Consider the following 15689-nt stretch of genomic DNA (forward strand, 5'->3'; position numbering starts at 1 on the left):
CTTTATTCCATAAATAGTTGCAAAACAAAAACAAGTTATACATACACAACTATCTGCTTTGTGGCTGATTATGAGTATATTATCATCATTGAAGCAGGGGTGAATTTTACTGACAGCTGCCTGGGAAACATGTTTTTATGATATAATACATCCCTCAGTGAGAAAGAACTATATGCCCTGAAGGCAGGTAAATAACTAGAGTGAATGTTGCAGAAAACATGCTACTTCCTGGTTAACTACCTGTATATATCGAATTATCTATGTAAAGATTTGCAACCTGCTTTATGATTCAGATAATAAAATGTGACATAAGTTTAATTTTTTTCATTGTGCTTTTATCCCAGCAAAAACAAAACTAAAAAAGCTTCATTAAAGGGACAGTCACGTTCAAATTAAACTTTCATGATTCAGATAGGGCATGCCATTTTAAACAACTTTCCAATTTACTTTGATCATCAAATTTGCTTTGTTCACTTAGGATTCTTTGTTAAAAGCTAAACGTAGGTAATTTCTAAGCCGTTGTAGGCCGCCTTTTATCTCAGTGTATTTTGACAGGTTTTCCCAGTTAGTCAGCGCTAGTTCATGTGTGCTATATAGATAACACTGTGCTCACTCCCATGGAGTTAAATAGGAGTCAGCACTGATTGACTAAATTACAAGTCTATCAAAAGAACTGAGATGGGGGCAGTCTTGCAGAGGCTTAGATGCAAGGTAATCACAAAGGTAAAAAGTGTATTAATATAACAGTGTTGGTTATTCAGAACTGGGGAATTGGTAAAAAAAAAAAGGATTAACTATCTTTTAAAGGGACAGTAAACCTTAAAAATAATGTTATATAATTCTGCACATAGTGCAGAATTATATAACATTATTTAGGTGCTATAGCCATAAAACCCTTTGTTACCTTTTAAAATGTAAAAATGACAGCGCTTTTACAGACCCGCTCTCTGCTCTCTGCTGAGCGGGTCTGTAATATTTAGTCAGCTCATCGGGCCAGCTGTATAGTCACAGCCCGGCCCGACCAGCCATAGCACTAAGTGCAGCTCGCTCCTGTGACAGGAGCGAGCTGCACTTAGTCTTATGGCGAGATCGGGCCGGGCTGTGACTATACAGCTGGCCCGATGCGCTGACTAAATATTACAGACCTGCTCAGCAGAGAGCAGAGAGCGGGTCTGTAAAAGCGCTGTCATTTTTACATTTTAAAAGGTAAAAAAGGGTTTTATGGCTATAGCACCTAAATAATGTTATATAATTCTGCACTATGTGCAGAATTATATAACATTATTTTTAAGGTTTACTGTCCCTTTAAACAAAAACATTTTTTGTGTAGACTGTTCCTTTAAAGGGATAGTAAACATGTACCTCACAACCTTTGTGGCTAGTCATTTGGTGACTCAGGAGATTGAGGAGCACACTAATCATTTTGTGGACGGGGCTGTGTCAGAAGGGGCAAAACATGAGTGGATAGTGGGTGGTATTATGGGAGTTTCTGGTATATCTTATTTGCATATTTTACTCAGAATTCTCTGCTTCACTTTAATCTCACCATAAGTAAAATAAACAATATTTGAGAGGCAACTCGCCAGCTTGCAAACAAAGTATTTATATAAATAATTGTAAATATTTTAAAGCTTTTGTTTTGTCTGCAGACCATTTGTCATGTATGAAATAATGTATGATACATATATATTAAGCATATGAAACAACTCTGTCCATATTAAGATATTTTTTGCATTATGCAAGGTTAAGTTAAAGCTGTTTATGTAGCTGAGCCTTAAAAGCATAATATACTCAGACAAGAGTGTATTATAATCAAAGAAGCTGCAAGAACACCCTTGAAGGTTGATTATCTTTTCTATAGCCAATACTGCAGTATTACAATTCTAAGTAAAGGTGGTGGTTTCAAAGGGGAAAATCAGCTATTTCAAATGAGAAGCAAAAGTTAAAGGGACACTGAACCCAATTTTTTTCTTTCGTGATTCAGATAGAGCATGAAATTTTAAGCAACTTTTTAATTTACTCCTATTATTCTCTTGCTATCTTTATTTGAAAAAGAAGGCATCTACTTTTTTGGGGGTTCAGAACTGTGGACAGCACTTTTTTATTGGTGGATGAATTTATCCACCAATCAGCAAGAACAACCCAGGTTGTTCACCAAAAATGGGCCGGCATCTAAACTTACATTCTTGCATTTCAAATAAAGATACAAAGAGAATGAAGAAAATTTGATAATAGGAGTAAATTAGGAAGTTGCTTAAAATTTCATGCTCTATCTGAATCACAAAAGAAAAAATTTGGGTTCAGTGTCCCTTTAAAGGAAATATTTGTTAAAGGGATATGAAACAGTCTGTTTCATTGTTGTAATAAAAAGCACTAATCAGTTATTTATACCTAATAGAAATCATTGCAAAATGTATTATTCACCATTTTAAATGGATGTTATCTTTTATTTTTTTTGTTTACACTACGTTTATGCAGTTTCCATTACTTCCTGTCACAGCCATACAAGGAGGCCAGGCCTCTGCAGGAAGGCTCATCTAGCCTGATGTCATAAAACTTCTAGAGTAACACAAGCTGGTTTACTATTAAGGAAATAGACTAGATAAAAGGGAGTCAAATTTGCTCATGCTCAGATCAGTCAGAATATAACCTAATTTACCAAGATCTCAGCTCTCTTATCACACTGAGGGCAGTGGCTACACTGAGAATTTCTAAGTGCTCATTTTCCAAGAAAACAAGTAATTTATGTGCTGTTTTTTACACAATCTGTTTATTTCTACATTTACTTTGATTAAACATATTTATTTTTAGCAAAGGAGCACTGTTTAATATCCCTTTAACTATTAACACACTGAAGAAACTAAAATAGAGTATTGGCAACAGATTAAAGGGGCAAATTGTTATAGCAAATAGTACTTTTAAGACCTCATTGCTTATTGGTTGATAAGTAAATCTTCTATGTCTTTATTGGTGGAAAGAGGACACGCATCACAAGCATAAAAATATTTTTCTCTTGGAACAGGGACATACATCTTACAAAAAAATGTAATACATTTCAAAATGCACAAAGTGAAAAAAATATGTTTGTGTTCTTTTAGCATTCAATTGCAACTTATATTTATAATAAATGTTTTAAAATCATTGAAACTGCCAATTTATTTAAAGGGACAGTCTACACCAGAATATTTACTGTTTGAAAAGACAGAAAATCCCATTCCCCAGTTTTGCATAACCAACACTGTTATATTAATATACAATATGTTTTACCACTGTGATTACCTTGTATTTAAGCCTCTGCAGACTGCCCCTTATTTCAGTTCTTTTGACAGACCTTTGTTTAAGCCATTCAGTGCTGGCTCATAAATAACTCCACGGGAGTGACCACAATGTTATCTATGTGGCACACACAAACTAATGCCCTCTAGCTGTGAAAAACTGTCAAATGGATTGAAATAAGAGCATACAAATTAGCATATGAGCCTACCTACATTTAGCTTTCAACCAAGAATACCAAGAGAACAAAGCAAATTTGATAATAAAGTAAATTAGAAAGGTGTTCTATCAGAATCATGAACATTTAATTTTGACTAGAATGTCCCTTTAACGACGTTGAAGGTTTTTAATTCAATAGACGTATCAACTGAAAAACCTCTTGATTATATTTATTTTACTTCCTTTGGTTTGTTTAACTTTTTAATGCCTTTCTGATGTTCTAGTCCGTCCTAACCGCACTGGGCTTTAGCGCAGTTAGGACGGAATAGAACTTCCTAGCCGTTTGGCTGTCCTGAAGCCAATGGCGCTTCCAGGATGCGATCACGGTCTGGAGGGCATGCCTAGCGTCATAGAGATGCCCCCCTGACCTGATCCCATTATTGAAATCTCACAATCACATGCGAGATTGCAGGATTTCAATTTATTTACATCGGAAAGATGTTCCAATGTAGACAAATTAACCCTGTCATGAAAGGGTTAATTATGGACAGCTATAAAGGAGTGCCTGCAAAAACTGTGCAGCATGTTGCAGAATCAGTTCTCAGCCTCACAATTTCTTCAGCTCACCAGAGTAAGTGCTGTGTAAACAGTTATACTTCAGCTACTGTCCAGCTTCAAGTTGGGAAAAAAATCAAATTAGCAGTGCCGAGGTAATGCTTTGCCATTGCTTTGATCTCATGAGATTTTACTGAAATCTCATGAGATTTCATAGTAAACCTCCTTAAACTGAATAGGAAAATATGACTGTGTCTGAACATGCCAGATGCTCACTGCCTTGTAAGTCCTGAGACTCATATCCTGATTGGCTGCTTAAGTCTCTTTACAATGTGGTGTGAATACTTTGAAAATTGTGAGGTAAAATATTTTCCTTTTTTACATTGAGATGTTCAGGTGATATTTTCTAGTCAGCTTTTTACAACTATGCTGCATCACTTTCAAGTGCTTCAACATTTGGGTATCATGTCCCTTTAAATATTGTAAAAAAATAATTTAGACTAAAGTTGAATAGACTAAAGCAAACTTCTGCCAAAGATAATCAAGAATACAGAAATATTGAGAACCTTCATCCCGAGGCATGTTTAACATTCCAAAGGACATCTTAATCCTTAAAACATGGCATGCAACATCTTATTTCTGAACTCTGCTGGATTAGACTTGTACCTAGAAGTATATGTCATGCTTGGCTGGATGGAAATGTTTCTGATTACACACGTGTGCCAGTTGAGACTGGATAAAGACAACTGGTTTCACTCTTAAGATAAAGGAACATCCAGAAGAGAGATTTAGCCCAATTCATCCATTTATCAGCACACGCACTTAAACACATAAATGTTTCCAAGTAAATACTTGAACACAAGAGATATAAAAAGTCTTGTTTAGAAATGTGATCGCTGTACAAGGAAAGGGGAATGCAGATTACATCATCTAGTGATGCTAGAAAATAAATTAAATTCTTTTCAATTTTCCTTTGTTTCAAGACTTCCCTATTTTACATTTAAAGGGATATACAACCCACAACTGTTCTTCATGACTCAGATAGAACATACAAATTTAATCAACTTTCTATTTTACTTCTATTATCAAATTTTCTTTGTTTTCTTGCTATCTTTTGTTGAAAAGCAGGAAGATAAGCTTAGGAGTGTGTACATGTCTGCATCGCTATATGGCAGCAGTTTTGCAAGAATGTTATACATTAGCAAGATAGCAGCATTATTTCCAGTCATGTAGTGTTCCAGATATGCACACGCTACCTATCCAAATATCTATTCAACAAAGAATAAAAAGAATGAAGCAAATTTGATAATAGAAGTCAATTGGAAACATTTTTTTACCAATTGTATGCTCTGTTTAAATCATGAACAAAACGTTTTGTGTTTCATGTCCCTTTTAAGGGACATACAAGTTCAAAAAAAAATTCTTGTGTGGTAAAGAATTATATCAATGAGCTACTGCTTGCATGTTACTATGTGTATAACCCTCGCAAATAAATAAGGCACAAAATTAAAGGGACATTAAACACTAAATAAATGCTAAATAGAATGATGCATTCAAAGAAAAGATTAGTCTGAGAATAACACGTAGTTTTATAAGTTGTTTAAATATTATATTAAATAAGTGCCACAAGACCCGCTGCCCACAAGACCCGCTGCCCACAAGACCCGCTGCCCACAAGACCCCTCATCTTTATGTCCTAAAATGTATCTGCAAAATGTTCCGAGATGTAATAACATTATTTCACAGACCTTTATGAAAGTCAAACATACCCAGCGAATCCGAAATAAAACTTTACAGCTAATTGACTTATTACTGCTGATGATCACCTACCACATCTGAATGCCCTTTTTCACTTTAAGGAACATTATACACTTTAGAGATTGTAATAAGAAATATTAAACAACATGGTAGCGCTCCAACGCTTTAAGGACAGTTAGGCTCGATTATCTCAAATTTGCCGGATGAGTAGGGTTTCCACCTCGGCCATGATTTCCTGGACACTTATGAGTTACACATGCTGCAGGGTAAGCAAGGAGGAACATGTATTGTGCTGTTCATCAGCACTATTTATGTAATGTCCAGAGGAGCGATGCATGTTCCGCCCTGCACACCCTGCAGCATGTGTAACGTATAAATGTCCAGGAAAACATGAATGAGACATGAAAACTCAAAGGGCTGTCACAGGAAGTTTTGAGTTGCCTACCATAGTAAATAAGTAATGGAAGTTAAATCTACAAGAGAAGGAGAAGGCGCCAACATAGCATGATTCTGCAAGGATATGCTATACAAAAGATCATAGATCATATACACTCACATGTAGTAGAGCACTGTAACGTAGTGCAGACCGGGCAGACCGGATCCTCTGAGTTGTCCGGTAAACTCTCCTATGGTGTGTGTGGCAAGAGATTTCTGAAAATGCACTTTACTCTGGCATATGATCTATAAAAAAGGACAATCTCCACATAGCATAATACTGTATAAGGATGGTATATAGCTGTTGGTGGATAGTATACACTCACTTGTGGTCTAGCACTGTGATGTAGTGCAGACTAGGCAAACCGGAACCTCTCCTCCAAGAACAGAAAGAGCTAGGTGTATTGGATATCTTTCAGCTCACTTTCAGAGTAAAGGGTGTAATTACCATCCACAGCAAGTAACTTAAAATTTAAAAGCAAGTGTTTATTAAACACATCTACAGCTGTATTTTTTTAGATGTGTTTAATAAACACTTGCTTTATAATTTTAAGTTACTTGCTATTTTCTCCAATTACGAACCTACAAACAATATCCACACTGTGGATGGTAATTACACCCTTTACTCTGCGAGTGAGCTGAAAGACATCCAATACACCTAGCTCTTTCTGTTCTTGGAGGAGAGTTTGCCGGACAACTCAGAGGTTCCGGTTTGCCTAGTCTGCACTACATCACAGTGCTAGACCACAAGTGAGTGTATACTATCCACCAACAGCTATATACCATCCTTATACAGTATTATGCTATGTGGAGATTGTCCTTTTTTAAAGATCATAAGTCAGAGTAAAGTGCATTTTCAGAAATCTCTTGCCACACACACCAGAGGAGAGTTTACCGGACAACTCAGAGGATCCGGTCTGCCCGGTCTGCACTATGTTACAGTGCTCTACTACATGTGAGTGTATATGATCTATGATCTTTTGTATAGCATAGCCTTGCAGAATCACGCTATGTTGGTGCCTTCTCCTTCTCTTGTAGATTTGCTTTGAAGTGGACAGCCTTTTACCCTGAGGAGAGCAGCCTGTCTATATTTGTGTGATTTCATACACACACATCTGTTGGACTTTAAGTTTATATATTATTATCTTTCCCATATTGTAACTCATTTCACATTCTAAAGTTCCATGTTACAATTCAATGTAAGTTTGTGACTAGTAGTTACATAGTGAATTTTTGAGTCTCACTTCTGATACTAATTTTTTGAGTCTCAATTTGTTGCATATTATCTAATTTTTAAAGTGATAGCGCCCCATCTACACTTTTAGTGTTTACTACTTCCAAAAGTAATGGAAGTTATTGGGAAGGTAAACTTTGCTGAGAACATTGACATTAGCTGGGGGCAAACTTTAAAGGACCACTAAATAGTAGAACAGCATAATTAATAATGGTACAATAAAGAGACAATTTGAAAGTTAAAATTTCAAATGTCAAAGCTAGCTACATTTTTATTCCTAAAGCATCATGTGATAGCCATCAGCCAATTACAAAATGCATTCATGTATATCCTGTGACTCTTGCACATGCTCAGTAAGAGTTAGTGCCTCAGAAAGTGACCATATAAAAAGATTGTGCACATTTAGATAGTGGAAGTGAATTGGAAAGTTGTTTAAAATTGTGTGCTCTATCTGAATCGGGAAAATTACATTTTGATCTGACTGTTCCTTTAAAAGTTAAATACTGCAGCCAATAAAAATCAGATTTCCCTGTTTTCAGTGTTTTATATGCATGTGTTTTTCTATAAGGGAATAAGTGTTTTGCATATTTTGACACAAGATAAAATAGGAAGATCTGCAGGGGGAAAATGTTAGAGAATCTGCTGAGACCTGGCAAAGAACTTTTAGCTACGCCCATGGACCACCCTTATTCAGCCCTAGCAGATGCGGGGGAAACTCATTCACAATAAGGAAAACAATATGCTTTAAAGGGATATGAAACCCAAATGTTTTATTTCATAATTCAGACAGAGCATGCAATTTTAAACAACTTTCTAATTTACTTCTTTTATCAATTGTTCTTTGTACTCTCTGTATCTTTTGTTAAAAAGCAGGGACTTATGCTTAGGAGCCGGCCCATTTCTGGAGCACTATATGGCAGAAGTTTGCAAGAATGTTATCCATTTGCAAGAGCACTAAATGGCAGCACTATTTCCTGTTATGTAGTGCTTCAAACCCCTACCTAGGTATCTCTTCCACAGAAGAATAGCATGAGAACAAAGAAAATTTGATATTAGAAGTAAATTGGAAACTTTTTTCAAATTGTATGCTCTGTGTTAACCACAAAATAATATACAGGGACTTTTTTAAACACAGACAATGTGTATTTTCAAGCATGATCACCTTAATATCTGTCAATAAGATGTATTTTCAAGCTAATTTAAAAACTAATACAGGGAAAATACAACACTTGATAGTCACATGACTTGCAGCCATGTTCGAAAAACACAAGCATCATTATACATGGAAACCAGGACCAACGGAGGCAGCGGTGGTGAGAAATTGAGGGGTCAGGAGCAGCAATGGAGATTCTGATTGGTGGCTGCACATATATGCCTATTGTCATTGGCTCCACAGATATGTTGTTCAGCTAGCTCCCAGTAGTACATTGCTGCTCCTTCAAAAAAGACTTTCACGTGAATGAAGCAAACTTGATAATAGAAGTAAATCAGAAAATTGTTTCATGTTCCTGTAAAGGGGCATGATATCCAAATGCTAAATCACTTGAAAGTAATGCAGAATATCTGTGAAAAGCTGACTAGAGAATATCACAAGCACATGTATATGTAAAAAAGCAAGATATTTTACCTCATATACCGGTGTAAAGAAACTTTAAGAAGCCAATCAGGATGCTAGTCCCAGGACTTGCAAGGCAGCATGCACCTGGCATGTGCAAGCACAGTCACTTTGTTTCTCTTCTCAACACAAGGATTTTTTCTATGAAATCTAGTGAATTTATAGTGAAATCCCACTAGATTACAGTAAAGCAAAGTGTTAACTCAGAACTGATGATTGGCTGTTGTTTTGTGTTGGGATTTTTTACACCATGCAGTAGGGAGATAACAGTACCTGAAGAATAACTATTCACAGAGCACTTACTCTAGCGAGCTGAGGAAATTTTGAGATAAAATATCCTGTTTTTTTACATAGAGCTGCTCATATAGTTTTCCAGTTATGCTACATCACTTTCAAGTGATTTAGCATTTTGGTAACATGTCCCTTTAAATTTGCAAACAAAAAATAATTTAATTTTAAATATTTTTATACAGTAGTAGTACATTTGTATTTTTTTTCAGGTATCTGTGTTTCTTAAAGGGACATAATACCCATATGCTAACTCACTTGAAACTGATGCAGTATAACTGTTAAAAGCTGACATGAAAATATCACCTGAGCATCTCTATGTAAAAAAGGAAGATTTTTTACCTCACAATTTCCTCAGCTCAGCAGAGTAAGTTCTGTTTAAAAAGTTATACTCAGCTGCTGTCCAGCAGCAGGTAAAAAAAAAAAAAAAATTAAGAAATGAACTGCAGCCAATCAGCATCAACAGTGCCGAGGTCATGAACTCTTTTACTGTGATCTCATGAGATTTCACTTAACTCTCATGAGATTTCATAGTAAACTTCCTAAAACTGAATAGGGAAATAACATGAGTATGCATGAGGCTCACTCCCTTGCAGGTCCCGGGACAAACATACTGATTTGCTGCTTAAAGTCTTTTGCAATGGGGTTTGAATACTTTGGTTATTTTGAGGTAAAATGTCTTTCTTTTTTACATAGAGATGTTCAGGTAATATTTTCTAGTCATCTTTTTATAGCTGTGCTGCATCACTTTTTAAGTTTAAACATTTGGGTATCATGGCCCTTTAACTGCAGCATTCCAGTCCATTAGGTAGCAAGAAATGGGGCTAACATAAAGAACTTTAACAACAATAATATCATAAATACAATATGTCATAGTATTAAGAAGTGTATATAGACAAAAAGTTTACTTTGTTCTATATTTGCTAAGTGGGTTGTTCAGAATGTGTTTGCTAATGAAAATCCATTTGTTCGCTATTTCCTATGGGAAACATCCTTAGGGCAGCAGAGAACCAGCAGAAAATTAGCTTAAACTAAAATAAAGTAAAGAGGATATGAAACCAAAAAAACATTCTCTTGTGATTCAGACAGAGCACACCATCTTTAAAAAGTTCCCAACGTGCTGCATTCCCATGGTATTCTATATTGAAGAGATACCTAGGTAGGCATCTGGAGCACTACAGGACAGGAAATAGTGCTGCCCTCTAGTGCTCTGGCAAATGGATAACATTCTTGCAAAACTGCTGCCCTATAGTGCTCAAGAAACGTGCCAGCTCCTATGTTTACATCCCTGTTTTTAAACAGAAGATACCAAGAGAACAAAGAATAATTGATAAGTAAAGTAGAAAGTTGTTTAAATCACATTCATGAATCATGAAAGAAAAATGCTGGGTTTCATATCCCTTTAAAGTAGTAGCTACTGATACTGCTAAAAAACAGCAGCAGCACCAAAACTATTTTATTTCCCACCATTGAAATAATGATTTTATCCACACTTCTCACATGCATTCAGTTTGTTCATTTTCATTAAAGGGACAGTCGTTTATCATTTGGGGACAAATTCAACACATTTGGAAAATGTTGTTGTTTTTGTTTACATTATTTTAAAATGAATGCATGTATAATGATATTCTAATATCACTGATTAGCAGATCTATAGGCAGGACAGGAAATCTCCACTAGTCCTGGAATTTCAGAATGTAAAATGTACAATTAAGACATTTTTTTTGTAATATTTAGATATTTTATCATCCACATAATTCTTATTTTTTTCTCTAGGAAACTGGACTGTAGAATATATTTTTGGATATCAGTAAATATTCTCACACTTTGTCCACAAAATCACTAACATCTTCTAGAAATATTTTGGAGAGAAAAAAAAAATTCCTTCAAAACACAGATAGCCAATACCAATGCACAAGTTCACTTTACACCCCATTTACAGAGTAAAAAAGCCCAAGAATCTTTAACATATTGCAATACTGTTAAAGTAGCAAACAGCAGCTGGAAATGTTGTTTTTCTTTTATATAAACAATTTACACAAAATTATACCCTAACATATAAATTGTCAGAGTCAGTTTAGAGCAAGGATACTTAACTTCCCATGTGTCATAACTGATTGCTACAGTTATAGACTTGTTCTTGATGACTCAGATCACAGAACACATAAAACTTCAACTGCAAAAATTATAGAGTTAAATAAATTATAATATATGCCAAGATAAAACAAAAATGATCTTACATCAACTTGTATAGAGTAAACCTTTAACTAGATTACAGTGCAGCACATGCATGTCATTTAATTAAAGTAATTATATTTTATAAAAATAAAAAAAAATATTGCAAGCTCTACTACAAAAAACTTTATTTTCCTGTAAAAAATGACAGGGTGCTGACTTTAATCAAAGAAACATAATTTCATAGTTTGGTTTCAATTTAACAAACATTATTTTAAGATTTTAGGATTAAAAATCCTGTTATTGCCATAAACTTTACTATTTTTTTACTGTAACATTTTGTTACATAGTTGGAAACAATATTTTTACATTTCATCTTTATTTCTGTAATAGGACACACAGAGTATATAGTTGCAATACAAACTTTGTATTCTAAAATATTCTCCCCAATAATTCTGGAAATGACAATAACAAAAAATATAGCTTCAGGCAACCTAATCTGTCTTCTGTGCAGTGCTTTGTTTTTTTAAATAAAATAATATTGTACAGCTGAATACTCAATTAATAAAGGTTTACTTATACTTTATTAACTCAACATAATATACAGAACTTGTTTAATTAGGTTATAGCCAGTATGCAATGCTCACATCACTTCACTGAAAGTATCCCCATGCTGTGCACAAGTGCACAACCTGAGTATATCACCAAAGCAAAAATTAAGAAGGGAAATATGCAGGAACAAACCTTTAATCCTTTACTTTTCCTTGAATACATCAGAATCCTGTTAGGTCAAATGTATCTTCATTGTATGTTCCACTTCTACATATCCTGAAAGCTGCACAAGGCTAAAGTTAGTTTCTACCCTGGCAAAGATTTCCAGCCCACACCAATCTTCAGCAAGTCCTGAGGTCCCTATTCACACTGAGCTCCAGGGTAATGACAAGTTCAAAGTAGGAGGAGAGAAATACATAAAAATGGGTGTTAACAGTCTGCAGTAAGCAAGTCCTATTTTGTTCCAGGAAAAAAAAAAAAGAAACCTGTTCTGCAGGTTGGAATATAAAACATCTGTTGAGTTGAAGAAAAAAAATCAGTTTTTAAAACAATTCATAGAGCAAATAAAGTGAAATATATTATTTAAAATGAATGTGACATGAATTCTATCAGTGTGAAATGTGAGCTTGCAGTAAATATAAAAGATCTTGAGATTTAGTGTTGGTGTTTAATACTAAAGTTATTATTTTGCTCTTTTTCATACATAAATGTTGTGGGGGTGGGGCTAACCATAAACAAGAAATTAATTAAAGGGACATGCATGATTGTCAAAATTAGACATTCATGATTAAGATAGAGTATGCCATTTAAGAAACTTTTTCAGTTTACTTCTGTTATCTAATTTGCTTGGTTCTCTTGGTATCCTTTGTTGAAAAGTGTACTTAGGTAGGCTCAGGAGCAGGATTCACTGCTGGGACAAAGCTTCTTGCCTACACACATTTGTCTCGTGTCCTTTGCTTACCAGATATGTTCAGCTAGGTCACAGTAGTGCATATGGCTGTTATATAAACTAACTTTATGGGGTCGAATTATCAAGTTTCGAATGGAGCTTGATCCCCCTTGTTTCCGTCTAAAGACCGCTGTTCCATAACTTGTCCGTCTGCTCTGAGACGGTGGACAGAAATCAACCCTAGGGAATACGATCGGGTTGATTGACACCCCCTGCTAGCGGTCGATTGGCCGCGAATCTGGTGAACTGCTTGTGCAATGATAAATGCCGACAGCGTATGCTGTCGGCATTTATCGATGTGCAGCGGACATGAAACACTATATCGTATCATGTCCGCTCGCACTTTGATAAATGTGCCCCTAAGTGTTTAATCCCTTTGCAACAATGATAAAATGAAATGCTCTAACACATTACAACATTTTGTTTCGTTTGTTTGTTTTTTACTTGTATGTTCCTTTAATCATTTTCCAGTATTTGATTAAACATATTTGTTATAAATGAATGTTTTAAAATAAATAAATAAATAAAACACAGAAAATGACATACTTCTAAATAAAGCAAGAATTATCAACCCTTCTCATTTGATATTATTTTACTGAGCTCAAAAAAAGAAGAAAGAAAAATAGAAAATGACAACTCTTTATTTTTTATTATCTGTTTAATGAGAAATGATGTTACATAGATCCAGATATTTTACTGCATACCAACTCCAGCTGTCAAACCTACATGTATTGCTTCAGTGGAGTTGAGTTACTATCACTATACTCTGAATTTGCTGATGCTTTTTCTAACAATAAGGCTGAGGCAATACAGAGGCTATTATTGTTGTATCAATGTATTCATTGGTGCACTGATCCCTAAAGGAAAATACATATTCTTTGTCACAACTTATATTTGATGATCTTGAAAAAAACATCAAGGAGAATTTGGCAAAAATTCTTTACATAGCAGGAAATAGTGCTGCCATATAGTGTTCAGAAATGGGCAGATTCCTAAGCATCTATCCCTGGTTTTCAACAAAAGATACCAAAAGAACAAAGAAAAAATGATAACCAAAATAAATTAGAAAGTCATTTAAAATTGCATGCTCTGAAAGAAAATATTTAGGTTTCATATTCCTTCAAGATTCTAATATTTGACCTAATCATTGTTATTCATGAGCACTACTCTCCCTTTTCTGCAGGGCACAGAACTAAATTCTGCCTTACTCAGTCCTCTCCTTATATGCATGTGTGACAGTCTGTGAATGTAGATGTCTTCCTATTATTTTAATAACACAATAGCAAATTCAGATCCTGTTCAAATCCATTTTTAACAACATTTCAATAATTTGTCCTTGACTATAATAGGGTAGCAGGTGGATACTTGTAGAAAAAAGTATGGCCAGTTTTCATCAACACTAATTCATTAGGGCCCCCTTTTACTTCAAAACATCCAAAGTAAGAACATAAAACCAATAATTTTTATATAATGATTCAGACAGAGCTTTCAATTTTAAAGAACTTTCCAATTTACTTCTATTATCAAATTTGCTTCATTATCTTGGTATCCTTTGTTGGAAAAGCAGCAACGCACTACTGGGAGCAAACTGAACACATCAGTTGAGCGCCAATCGCAAAAGGGCAGCCCCCAATCAGCATCTAGCTCCCAGTAGCACATTGCTGCTCCTGAGCCTACCTAGATATGCTTTTCCAATAAGGATACCAAATGAATAATTGTTTTATATCCCTTTAAATGTTAGTTCATTTGAGGCTGCCAAAGCTGATGTTACACAACAAACATTAAATTACAATGCAGTACCCCTGACATGATGTGTAATGTAATCTGTTTAATTGGTTTATTTTTATCCAATAATGGGGTCAATCACAACTCTTTAGAGAATTGTACGTGATGGTTTTCTACATAAAACCACCTTTAAAGACCATAGATATTTTTTTTAGACTGTGATCCACCCAAATATTTAAAAAAATGGAAAATATTTCTTAAGGTAGCACTCTTATCGCTCACTCTGCCCCTAACCCTTTTTCAGTAGTAGCTACGAGGGTCTCAGAGGTCTCAACTGAAACAGGGCCCACACCACTAGGGAGTCCATTACGGGCCCTGCAACCAGTAGTCTCATCACTCCACCTGCATCACGTCTGCCCTCTTTGAGCTCCCCTGCAAACAAAACTTACAGTTTAAAGGAACAGTGTACTCTAATTTTTTCTCCCCTTTAATTTTTTCCCAATGATCCTTTTTACCTGCTAGAGTGTATTGAATTAGTTACAAATAGCTCCTTTACCTTTATTTTGACATAGCTAATTTTGAATGTGGTATTCCCACCTATACTAAAAGTTTCTATACTTAAGTATTGGCTATAACAAGGATATGAAACATAGCTAGCAGAAAAAAATAACACTCCCAGTGGGAGGTAGGAGAGATAAGTAATACAATGTTAATTTCCAATTGTCTCTTAGTTTAGGGCTTTGGTTTACAAACATAGATAAATATAAAGCAGCATGGGTGTGTACAGAAAGTGATAAAATAAGGAGATCTGAATTTCCTGCAAAATTTCCTACAAAATGATTTGTGGTTTAAAGTGATGGTAAATCCTAGTGTTTGTGAAATGCTAGGATTTACCATTGGAACAAATAAAGGGGTCTTTCAGTCATGAAGTATAAAATACTTCATGCTGAAAGCTCCTTTATTTGTTTGAA

The 15689-nt window shown here is 35.1% G+C and overlaps 1 protein-coding gene across 1 annotated transcript in view; it reads right to left on the minus strand.

Annotated features, from left to right (window-relative positions):
* The window catches only part of PLCH2 (phospholipase C eta 2), a 974668-nt gene extending 962288 nt beyond the window's left edge, over positions 1-12380 (minus strand). The window contains exon 1 of the mRNA XM_053690349.1: positions 12237-12380. The gene's annotated coding sequence lies outside the window, so the exon portion shown is untranslated. The remainder of the gene's footprint in view (positions 1-12236) is intronic.
* Positions 12381-15689: the final 3309 nt, after the last annotated feature.

Source organism: Bombina bombina, chromosome 8 (assembly GCF_027579735.1).
Source record: "Bombina bombina isolate aBomBom1 chromosome 8, aBomBom1.pri, whole genome shotgun sequence".
Classification (NCBI taxonomy): Eukaryota; Metazoa; Chordata; class Amphibia; order Anura; family Bombinatoridae; genus Bombina; species Bombina bombina.